Genomic DNA, 12167 nt, shown 5'->3' on the forward strand with positions numbered 1-12167 from the left:
GCACATCAAACTTCACTTCACCTCAATGGTTCATCCTCAAACCAATGGTCTCACTGAAATAATAAATAGGACTATATTAAAAGGACTAAAAATGAAGAGCTTGGTGCTAGCGAAAACCTAAAAATCAACTTAGACCTAGCTGAAAAGCTTAGCGAAGAGTCGACAATTCGAGTTGAAGCATATAAGTAAATGATGCGAAGATATTTCAACCGTTAAGTCCAAAGCAGACAATTCAAAGAAGGGGACAAGGTATGGAGAAAGGCTACAATAACCAAAGGCTCAGTAGGCATAGGTAAACTCGGACAAAACTGGGAATGTCCATATGAGATAACAAAACAGCTAGGACCAAGCACATACAAAATCAAAAAAATCTAGAGGACTGAGCTACCTCGAACATAGAACTCAAACAATTTAAGGAAAGCATGTTGTATATCTACAAAATAAATTGTAAAAGTTCTAAGAAGAAATAATAAAAGGAAATTTCAAAATTTCCACTTAACATATCATGCTCCAGGATCATGATATATTGTAGTTGAGATTGGAAAAAGGTTAAGAAGGCATGACATGTTAAGTTTTTCCTAAGATTTACTTAAAAATTTTGATTCTATGTTAAACTTTTCAATTTTCTCCCTTTCTTTTTCCCTCGCCATACATGATAGTTCGAACTTAAGCAGTCCATCATTTTGGCCTTAAGCAGTCCATTAGTACAAACTTAAGAAATTAATTAGCTCGGACTTAAGCAATCCATTACCACAGTTTGAAATAGTCTGCTTCCTTGACTTACGTATCCACCCTTGCAAATTTTAGCAGTCTCTTAGCTCAAATTTAAGCATTCGACTAGCTTGGATTTAGGTTGTCCGTTAGCTCGGATTTTTGTCCATCAGTATAGACTTAAGCAGCCTATCAGTTCGGACTTAAGCAGTCATTAGTTAGGATTTCAGCAGTCCATTTGTACAAACTTAAGAAATTAACTAGCTCAAACTTAAGCAGTCCATTACCTCGGTTTGAAATAGTCCCTTCCTCGACTTACATATTCACCCTTGCAAATTTTAGTAGTCTCTTAGCTCAAATTTAAGCATTCCATTAGCTCAAATTTAGGCTGTCCATTAGCTTGAATTTTTATCGATAAGTACATCTAAGTATCCATCAATTACTTAAACTAAAAAGAAAATTCATGTAAACACTCATACATCAAACTAAATGGCAAAGATTAGCCAAACCAAGAAAAGTTAAAGCAAAAGTAGGGGAGAAATATAAATATGAGTTTTTCATTAAATATTCCAAAAAGCATTACAAAACATCCCCACACTATTACAAAATGTTCGACTGAAAAACTACTTAGCGGCCTCTTCCAGTGGAGGCTCAATACTTGAATCCTGACTCACAGAAGGATCTACCACAACACTCAAGATTAACTGAAGGGTCTTGAACACAAGGTATGTTACTTGGGGATCTTAATGCGCTAGCAAAATAAAAGAAGAATCTTAAAGAGCGGGAACATCACAAACAGGTTCAGCATCTTCATCCTCTTCACCATCTAGGTGCACTTCATTGATGCAGCTCCAGTCTCCCTTAGGGTTCCGAGCCTTTAGTTCGGCCAAGATTTTAGTCGTAAGACTAAGATAAACTCGAGCTAAATTTGCATCTACCAAAGTCTCTTGATCTTAGAACCTTTGCAGCTCATTTTCTAGTTCCTGATTTTTAGTCTCCAAAGACTCGATCTTTTCAGCTTGGATTTTCACCTCCTCTTAAGTTTTAAGTGCTTTATATTCAGAGCATCGATCTCTGCCTTATGTTGAGATGCTTGCTCAGTGATAGCTGCATCCAAAATCTTTAATGCATCCTCCAATTCCACCTTCTTCACTTCAAGCTTGATAATTTTGCCCTTCAACTTCTTTATACAAGTATAATTAATGGAATTAGCATTTATGGCCTATAAACAAAAAAAAAAAAAAGTTGATACACAAAGAAAACAGGGCAAAGGGCGAAGTAAAAAAAAAAGAAGGGGGCAATACCTGGAAGAGCACTGATTGGTAACATCCTTTACTCCTAAATCATCCAAACACTTGTAATAATTCTAATTTGTAGGAAAAGGCGGTACCTAGATATCTCACAAATAGGTTGATCATTTTGAAGACTTACACTTGGTCCATACTTCATCTAAAAATAAGCATGAACATCGGGAACCTCTCCGACGCTAGGAGGAGGAGGAGGAGGTACAGGAACTGGAACCTCATGAGGTCTATTTCGATTTTGCCCAATGGTTGGACTAAGGGGAGTTGTGTTGAAATGATTAGCCTGGATAAGCTTTGAGTAAGGAGTAGCAGTAGATATTGGGGGGGGGGGTTCAAGAATCACTAAGGGTGTCTTCTTAGACAAACTCTCTCCTTCGACTTATTTCTTCATTGCCTTAGCTATCTTAAACATCTTAAAATTTTTAGGGGCCATCCTTAAACAAAAGAAAAAAAGAGAGAAAAAAATAAAAGTGTCAGTAAAATTGAACGATGATTACCCAATATGCACAGACCTACTAGACGGAGATGAGTTCGGTCTCATGGGTTTGCTATGTGAGTTTACTAGATATCCTTCAGCTATTACTCATTTGAGATCCATTGATCTTAGTCCCCTAGCCTTAATAAGCTCTACACGTTTCCAATCTTTGGGAGTAGGCGCAGTAGGGAGGTGACTAGTAGGATCATTTGACCACTGGTTTGGCACTTTGAACCCCCCAGGATACTGCATGATAAAGTACTTCTACTTCCAATTCTTCAAAGAAGAGATTTTAGATTGTTTTTTGAAAATATTGCAATTATTCTTCGCCTGGAGAAACTAGTGGTCCTCATTAATGCAATCATACAAGTGATAAAAATCCTGTACCCCCGTTCCCCTTGAGCTGTAAGGATGATCCTGTCTCAGCGAGCTAGTTCTACTATAGCGCATAAAAGCCGTTGGGATGAAGTTGATTGATAGTGATCTGATACTCATTAAAGAAAGATTTTAAAGGCTTGGACAAAGGTAACCGAACTCAAGAAAAAAATTCCTCTTTATATAACATAATCGAGTCACTATCCAGAGGCTCGTTTACCCTCATATACTCCTATCATGACCCGTTTTCATGGGCCAGACCGGCACTAGGGCCCAGGTAAGCTTAAGGCCCCGAGGCCCGTAGTAAGCCTGAAACACTAAAATCTACTATCTCAATATAAATTTCAAACATTCAGCCCATATTACTAGGAAAAATAAACTTCAAGATTTTATTATATCTCGACCCAAATTTATCATCTATAACATTACATAGTTCGGGCCCAATTTACAATACATCACATTGCTAATATGGGCCCACAGAATTATTTCGTCTATGTTAATACATGACTAAAGGTATACAAATCCTACAACTGCTGAGTTCACTAACAAATATATACAGATAAGTTTTCGTACATTTATCTATTTAATGAATTAATACTAAAATTAGAGAATTCTTTTCTAACAGTGAAAGAAGCAGAGCTTTAGTGGGATTTAGGAAAAGCTACTTCCTGAAAGATTAAACAAAAGAAATGTGAGTTTATTAATGAATAATAATTATTGCGCAAAACATGCATTCACACGAATGTGTAAATAATTAAATCTAGTCATCCGACTAGTTATATGATCACGCGGGCATTCACACAAATGGCACAACAACCGCACTCGCAATTATTAACATCTTCACATAATCACATCACGTGAAAATTAGTCAGTGGCGTCACCTAAACTCCCGACGAGCCATACTCTCACATGGCCCATCCTCTCAAACGTGTGCACCCGGGGAGCCAATCCCCCATACCTCGTCGACCGGTCTAATCCTCACATGACCAGTCCTCTCATTATTTTTACATTCTCTCTTTTCTTTTCCATACCAACAGGAGGCAACCCGGTGGTCTCCATCAAATCTAGATCATCAGGCGCACACAACAGGAGACCACCTTGTGGGCTTCCATGACATCTAGATTATCAAGTGCACACGACAGGAGGCCACCCTGTGGTTTCTATATATTCCATAGTATCAGGTGCACATGGGGGCGCCGATCTCCCATTTTCCCAGTCGACGGTCCAATTTCATAATTTCATCACAATCAGGATCCATGCTTTATTGACCGTCCTCACAAACCCATGGTGACCCACTTCATTCCAACTCCACACATATAAGGCATAGCATTATCACAACACAATTAATCAAGTATTGCAATTAAATGCAAGCATATTAATCAATTAAACATCGTAATGCAAATAAATAAATAAATAGTATTAACAATAAACAACAGTAATAATAATAAATAATAATAATAAACAATAATAATGAAAATAAATAAATAATGGAATAATTAAATGAATAATAATGATAATAAATAAATAATTAGAGCACTTTATTTGTTATGTATCAAATTATAGAATTTATCTAAATAAGCTTATTTATTATGTTATTAATTAAAATTAGTCTAGGTTTTATCGAAATTTTGGCAGAACCTGTAACGCCCCATTTTTTTTCCTGTGTTTTAATAGTAGTTTACCGGTCTGTGAATAGTACCACCGGTCCGGAAGTTGGTATTATTTTTGGTCCGAAAAATTTCTGTTTATGTTTTATATTTTATTTAACATTTTTGGAGCATGTATGCATGGTTTTTATGGGTAGAAAGTAAGTAAGGAATATTTTTGGAGAATTTAGATACTTAGTGAATAGTGAATTATGGTGTTATATTAAGTAAGGAAATTTGAGCAATTGTTTTTTTTTTATGGAGGAAAATTGAGGAATTATTTTTATGGAATAAATTAGAGACTTTTGTGGAGATAAATAATATTTTGAAGGAATTTAATTGGAGAATATTTGGAGAGAAGACCAAAATACCCTCCAATTTGGAGAAAAGACCAAAATACCCCCTTAGTTGCTTTAATAAAGCAACTATCAATTATTGAGCACCAACTTTTGCCTTCTTCTTCTCCATACACGTTTCCTTCTTCTCCTTCTTCTTCTTCTTCTTCTTCTTCTTCTTCTTCTTCTTCTTCATTTTCTTCAATTCCTACTTAGTAAACACCCATCCAACTTGATTTAAGGCATAAATCTTAGAGAGTGAAGCTAGAGAAGTAATATTTGGTGACTAATTTCAAGGAATTTGGTGATTTTCCTACTTGGGTCAAGTAAGTGATTTTATGATAAGTGAATTATTTTTGGATTTAGAGTTGTCTTTTAGCATATACATGCTTAATCATGCTCCAATTACTTCTTTTCTTTGTTTTCTTTGTTTGATTTTGAGTTTCTTCCATGTAGAGGGTGGAGAGCCTTCTAATAAGGATAAAGGCAAGACCAAAGCTTGAGAAGCTTTGATTAAAGCTTGTTAAAGCTTGTTTTGAAGGTTAGTGTTCATAAACACACTTACCTTACTCAAATTTTGATTTTGTGCCTTTATGCTATTATGTGTATATTTTGATATTTTATATGAAATGATTGGTTTGTTGAATTTTGGTTGCCATTACATGCTCTTGGATGATGTATGATGAGTATTTATGTTGTGGTAGACATTTCTACCTTGTATCTTTGTGGTTCATGTTCCTTTCATGGCTAAAGTAAACTGAATTTGGGAAAAACGTGATTTTGAGTGAGATTTAGGACCATTTTGTGGTCCTTTCTAGTTTCCATTTGTGTCTGAGTCCTTCATAAAAGTTGTAGGTCTATCTCTTAGCTTTCCAACCCATCCTCTTGTGTCCAATTTGGAGATATATAACTCAACTTATGGCTAAAACACCCAAACTGACTCTGTTTGCGTCGGGCCACATGCATCACTGAATTGAGTGCCCATTTTGACCACTATAATGACAAGATTCGGTTCTGAGTTCTTCATAAAAGTTGTTTCCCTATGTCTTGAGAATTCTCGCGTTCTAGATTGGTTTAATTTGAGTGTGGGGTTTAGTAGGAATTCAAGAAACAATGGACTTGGTTCTGCTGAATCAGGTCTGGTCTGTCAGTCTGTGTTCCTAGCTTTGTTTTGTTATCTTCCATATTGATCTGGGCTGTGATCCCTTCATAACATTTGTAGAATTTTGTCTTATCTTTCTAATGACTCTAATTTCATTTAATTTGGAGACCCATAGCTCCGGTTATGTTTTAAAAACACAGCAAAGGTCCATGTTATTTTTATGCTGAAAATTTTTCTATGTTAAGTCATTTTGTTTAAGTATGAGAATTTTTATGAATTACTTAAGTTTAAATTAAGTTTTTATTATGAGAAGACTAAAGAAAATGAATTTTATGAGAAATGTTTTTGGGCTCTAATATACTTGGTGTGGATTTGATGCATGATTTGATTTTATTATGTATGATGAGCATGCTCGGCATTTGATGCCATTATGATAAGAAGCTATGATCATATGCTAGGCACGTGGGTGTCTTATGTTAGGGCGGACGCGCTCTATATGTTATGAAAAGGTTGGCGACCTAAGGCCATTATGAATAAGCTATGAAAACTTATCTGCTTCTTTTTCTCCTAAGTGTATGTGAGCCCTTATACAATATTTTTAAGGAAGTGAAATAAATGAGATCACATTATGTTAATAACTCTTAATTTACCACAACTTATTTATGATATCAAATGAATTTCTAAAGCATGATGTGTTGGTGTGCATATGTACTGCATGTTCAAATTTAATCATTTATGTATATAAATGATTGTTTTTAAGTATGTTGTCATCACAACATTGGTTTGTTGTGTTTTATGAGCACCACTGAGTTTTATACTCAGCGCGTTGATTTTATCAAGCGCAGGTTGGAGATTGTGCTTGCTGCTTAAAGACCTGAAGAGTAGCATCAGAGTTGAAGAGATCTTTTGGTAGTTGATTAATATTTTATGTAACTAAAAATTATGGCATGTATAAGTATTACATTTTTGGAGACTGTATTATTTCATTTATAACTTAAGCATGTTATTGTAAATTATTTTGGTGTATATATATTGGGAGATAAACTTGGATTTATTTAATGGTTAGAACATTAGAAGTTGATATATTTAAATGAATGTATTGAAGTGATGAATATTATAATGTTATTGAGGAACTATGGAGTTATGAAATTATAGAAGTGCTATTGTGTTGTTATTGGAGTTTGATGGGGTTTGGAGTTTGAATTTGGGAGTGCTTTGTATTCATATGTTTGGCAACTTCTATTTTTAGGGGAAACTCTTGCAGTTTTTTTGTTGGATTCTCCCAAATCATTTTCAAAACAGAATACTATTAATTGCTAAACTTGTGAATACTAAGTCACTTCTAATTCATAATATGATTGTTTGATTTATATGTAGGTTAGGACGGTGCCTCCGGCACCGAATGGGGCATCCACAGTCGGGTCTTTCGGGATCGGGCGGCGGGTGTTACATTTAGTGATATCAGAGCATAGGTTTAGGTGGTTCTAGGACTATATGCATATATAGGCATTTATCTATTTTGAAGTGAGAGTATGAGTAATTTAAGTTAAATACATGCCATATTGATTTGGTTTGGAACTTCTCTCTGATGCGAACCTTTTGGTCTTTGTAGGAGTTGAGTGATGTCTCAACATCTGTCAGATGAAGAGGTGGATAGTTATGTCCCTCCTAGTGGTGGTATTCCTGTTGGAGATGTCGCTAGTGGTGCTGTGGGTTCTGATGCAGAGCACGCCTCGAGGGTGGGGCAAGCTGCTGCAGGTCCTGCTGGGCCTAATCAGGATACATTTGTTCAGCAGTTAGTTGCTGCTTTGAGGCAGGCAGCAGGAGCTGTTCCCCAGGCTCCAGTTGCTCCAGCCCCTGTTCCAGTTCGTCCCCCTATTGAGAAACTGAGGAAATATGGAGCTGTTGAGTTTATGGGTAGAAGGGATGATGTGGCTTCTGCAGCAGAGTATTGGCTCCAGTCTGTGGAGAGGATATTGGAGCAGATGCAGTGCTCACCTGTAGACAGTTTGGTTTGTGCGACTTCCTTATTGAGAGAGGAAGCTTACCAGTGGTGGGATATTGTATCACGGACAGTTAGTGCTGAGCAAAGGACTTGTGACTTCTTTCTTTTTGAGTTCAGACAGAAATATATTGGGGAGCTTTACATTGACCAACGTAAAGCAGAGTTTTTAGCATTAAAACAGGGCAGAATGTCTGTGGCTGAATATGAGAGAGAGTTCATCCGATTGAGCAGGTATGCTACGGAGATGATTCCTACTGAGTCTGATAGATGCAAGCACTTCAGGAAAGGCTTGCACGTGAATATCGCATGCATTTGGTTGCTCATCCTCATACATCATTGTCTTCCCTAGTGAAGCCAGCTTTAGAGCTTGAGGAAGTGAGGAATGAGCAGCAGGTTAGGAGGCAACGGAGTCAGCAGGGTCAACAAAAGAGGGTTCAGGGTATGGTATCTGGATAGACTTCTGGGGCTCAGTCTAGTAGTAAGAGGCACAGGGGTCCATCACAGACCTAGTCTAGACCTATTCAGAGACATGGACAGGGTACTCATGGCAGAGTAGCTCCACAGACCACATCTGTTGCTAGTGGTGGAGGTGCTACATGGATTGATATTCCGCCATGTCCTCAGTGTGGAAAGAAGCATCTCGGGGTTTGTAGGAGATTTTCTGGGGCATGCTTTCGATGTGGGTCTACAGAGCATTTGCTTCGAGACTGCCCTATGACTTTGGCTAGTGCAGCTCCTCAGGTAGGGAGGTCAGCTCCTTATGTTTCGAGAGGCAGGGGCAGAGGCCGTGGTGATACAGGAGGTACTGGGAGTCAGAGGCCAGTTTCAGAGACAGTGGAAAAACTTGAGTCCAGAGCACCTGCCAGAGCGTATGCTATCCGGACTAGGGAGGAGCAAGATGCCCCAGACGTTATCATTGGTACATTCTCTCTCTTTGATATTTCTGTATATGCTTTGATTGATCCTAGCTCTACTCATTCATATTTAGGCATACATGTGGGTAGATTGGGTAATATGCATGCTGATATGTTAGAGCATAGTATTGAGGTTACTAATCCCTTAGGTCATAGTGTCATAGTTAATCGGATGTATACAGATTGTCCATTGGTAATCTATGGCCATGTGTTTCTGGGAGATCTAATAGAGTTGCCTTTCCGGGAGTTTGATGTGATCTTGGGTATGGATTGGTTATCTAGACATGGAGTTATGGTTGATTGTAGACTTAAGAGGATTACACTCCAGACTTCATCTGGTGAGGAGATTGTAGTTGTGGGTGAGAGGTCGGATTACCTCTCTAATGTTATTTCTGCTTCTACTGCTAGAAGATTGATCCAGCATGGTTGTGAGGCCTATTTAACCTGTGTACTTGCTCCAGAGTCAGAATCTCCTAGTGTCCATGATATACCCACAGTATATGATTTTCCGGATGTGTTTCCAGAGGAGTTGCCTGGTTTACCTCCTGAGAGAGAGGTTGAATTTGGTATTGAGGTTATGCCTGGTACTGCACCGATATCCATTGCTCCATATCGGATGGCGCCTGCTGAGTTGAAAGAGTTGAAGATACAGATTCAGGAATTGCTTGATAAGGGGTTTATTCGTCCTAGTGTATCTCCGTGGGGTGCTCCAGTATTGTTTGTAAAGAAGAAGGATGGATCACTTAGATTGTGTATTGATTACAGACAACTTAACAAAGTTACTGTGAAGAATCGGTATCCATTGCCTCGGATAGATGATTTGTTTGATCAGTTGAGAGGAGCTAGTGTATTCTCGAAGATAGATCTGAGATCAGGTTATCATCAGCTAAGGGTGAAGGCATCAGATGTACCTAAGACTGCTTTCAGGACACGCTACGGTCACTATGAGTTCTTGGTAATGCCGTTTGGTTTGACTAATGCTCCTGCAGTGTTCATGGATTTGATGAACCGGATCTTTCATCCTTACTTAGATCAGTTTGTGGTTGTGTTCATTGATGACATCTTGGTATATTCTCGGACTAGAGAGGATCATGATCACCATTTGAGAATTGTACTTCAGATATTGAGAAAGAGACAGTTGTATGCTAAGTTGAGTAAGTGTGAATTCTGGTTGTCTGAGATTGCTTTCTTGGGTCATATTATTTCTGCTGAGGGTATTAGAGTTGACCCGAAGAAGATAGAGGCAGTGCTTGAATGGAAACCACCTAAGAATGTGACAGAGATTCGGAGTTTCTTAGGATTGGCTGGTTATTATAGAAGATTTGTCAAGGGATTTTCTCTCATTGCGGCTCCTTTGACTAGGCTTCTTCAAAAAGATGTCAGATTCGAGTGGAATGATAAATGTCAGAATAGTTTTGAGAAGCTAAAGACGATGCTTACTGAGGCTCCAGTGTTGACACAGCCAGTTTCGGGTAGACCGTATGATGTGTATAGTGATGCTTCACATAATGGATTGGGTTGTGTGCTTATGCAGGAGGGTAAGGTAGTTGCTTATGCTTCTAGACAGCTTAAACCACACGAGAAGGACTACCCTACTCATGATTTGGAGTTAGCAGCTACAGTCTTCACTTTGAAGATTTGGAGGCATTACTTGTATGGTGAGAAATGTCATCTGTATACGGATCATAAGAGTCTCAAGTATCTGCTTACTCAAAAGGAGCTTAATCTGAGACAGCGCAGATGGTTAGAGCTACTTAAAGACTATGACTTCACCATTGATTACCATCCGGGTAAAGCTAATGTGGTAGCAGATGCACTTAGTAGGAAGTCCTTGGTTTCTTTACGTGCTATGAATACTCGATTATCTGTAGCTAGTAATGGTGCACTCGTGGCAGAGCTTATGATTAGACCTAGTCTACTTCAGCAGATTCGAGATGCACAGAAGGATGATGAGACAATTGCCTTATGGAAAGACCTAGTCAGAGATGGAAGGAAAAAGAGATTTATGATTAAAGATGATGACTGCTTGTACTTTGGGGATCGGATTTGTGTGCCTAAAATTTCAGAGCTGAGGAAGAGTATCTTAAAGGAAGCTCATAGTAGTCCCTATGCTATGCATCCTGGCAGTAATAAGATGTATCAGGATTTGAAATCACAGTATTGGTGGCCGGCGATGAAGAGGGATATCACAGATTATGTGTCGAGGTGTTTGACGTGCCAGCAAGTGAAAGCAGAGCATCAGTTTCCTTCTGGTTTGTTACACCCTACTTTTATTCCAGAGTGGAAATGGGATAAGATTACTATGGATTTTGTGACTGGATTGCCTTTAACTCCTAAAAAGAAAGATGCTGTATGGGTAATAGTTGACAGATTAACTAAGTCAGCACACTTTCTTCCTGTTAGGACCGACTTCACCATGGAGCAATATGCAGAGCTGTATATAGATGAGATAGTGAGATTACATGGGGTTCCTTCTTCCATCATTTCAGATAGAGATCCGAGATTTACTTCTAGATTTTGGAAGAAGCTACAAGAGGCCCTGGGTACTAAGCTGAATTTCAGCACAGCTTTTCATCCTTAGACAGATGGTCAGTCAGAGCGGGTTATTCAGATTTTGGAGGATATGTTGAGAGCTTGTGCTATTGAGTTTGAGGGCAGTTAGGAGAAGTACATTCGACTTGTAGAATTTGCCTACAATAACAGTTATCAGTCGAGTATTCAGATGGCCCCTTTTGAAGCACTATATGGTAGGAGATGTAGGACTCCACTGTGTTGGTCAGAATTGAGTGAGGGCAAGATGGTAGGTCCAGATTTGATTCGGGATACAGAGGAAAAGGTTAGAATTATCAGAGATAGATTGAAAGCAGCTTCAGATCGTCAGAAATCTTATGCGGATTTGAAGAGGAAGGATATAGAGTATGCAGTGGGAGATAAGGTTTTCCTTAAGGTATCTCCGTGGAAAAAGATATTGCGATTTGGAAGAAAGGGTAAGCTTAGTCCTAGGTTCATTGGTCCATATGAGATCATTGAGCGTGTGGGTCCATTAGCCTATAGACTAGCTTTACCACCAGACCTGGATAGGATACATAATGTTTTCCACGTATCTATGTTGAGGAGGTATCGGTCCGACCCATCACATGTAATATCAGTGGAATCTGTGACTATAGAGCCAGATTTAACTTATGAGGAAGAGTCAGTGAGGATACTTGCTAGGGAAATTAAGGAACTAAGGAATAAGAGAATTCCATTGGTAAAGGTTCTTTGGAGAAACCATAAGACCGAAGAAGCTACCTGGGAAAG

At 38.4% G+C, this 12167-nt stretch overlaps 1 long non-coding RNA gene across 1 annotated transcript; it reads left to right on the forward strand.

Moving 5' to 3' along the window:
* Positions 1–4974: 4974 nt before the first annotated feature.
* Positions 4975–6958, forward strand: LOC149492568 (uncharacterized). The gene is made up of 3 exons (XR_016318715.1): positions 4975–5172; positions 5303–5387; positions 6794–6958. It is a non-coding gene; the product is annotated as an uncharacterized LOC149492568 (long non-coding RNA).
* Positions 6959–12167: the final 5209 nt, after the last annotated feature.

The sequence above is a fragment of the Jatropha curcas genome, chromosome 11 (assembly GCF_041381405.1).
Source record: "Jatropha curcas cultivar XTBG-Jc1 chromosome 11, XTBG_Jcur_1.0, whole genome shotgun sequence".
NCBI lineage: Eukaryota > Viridiplantae > Streptophyta > Magnoliopsida > Malpighiales > Euphorbiaceae > Jatropha > Jatropha curcas.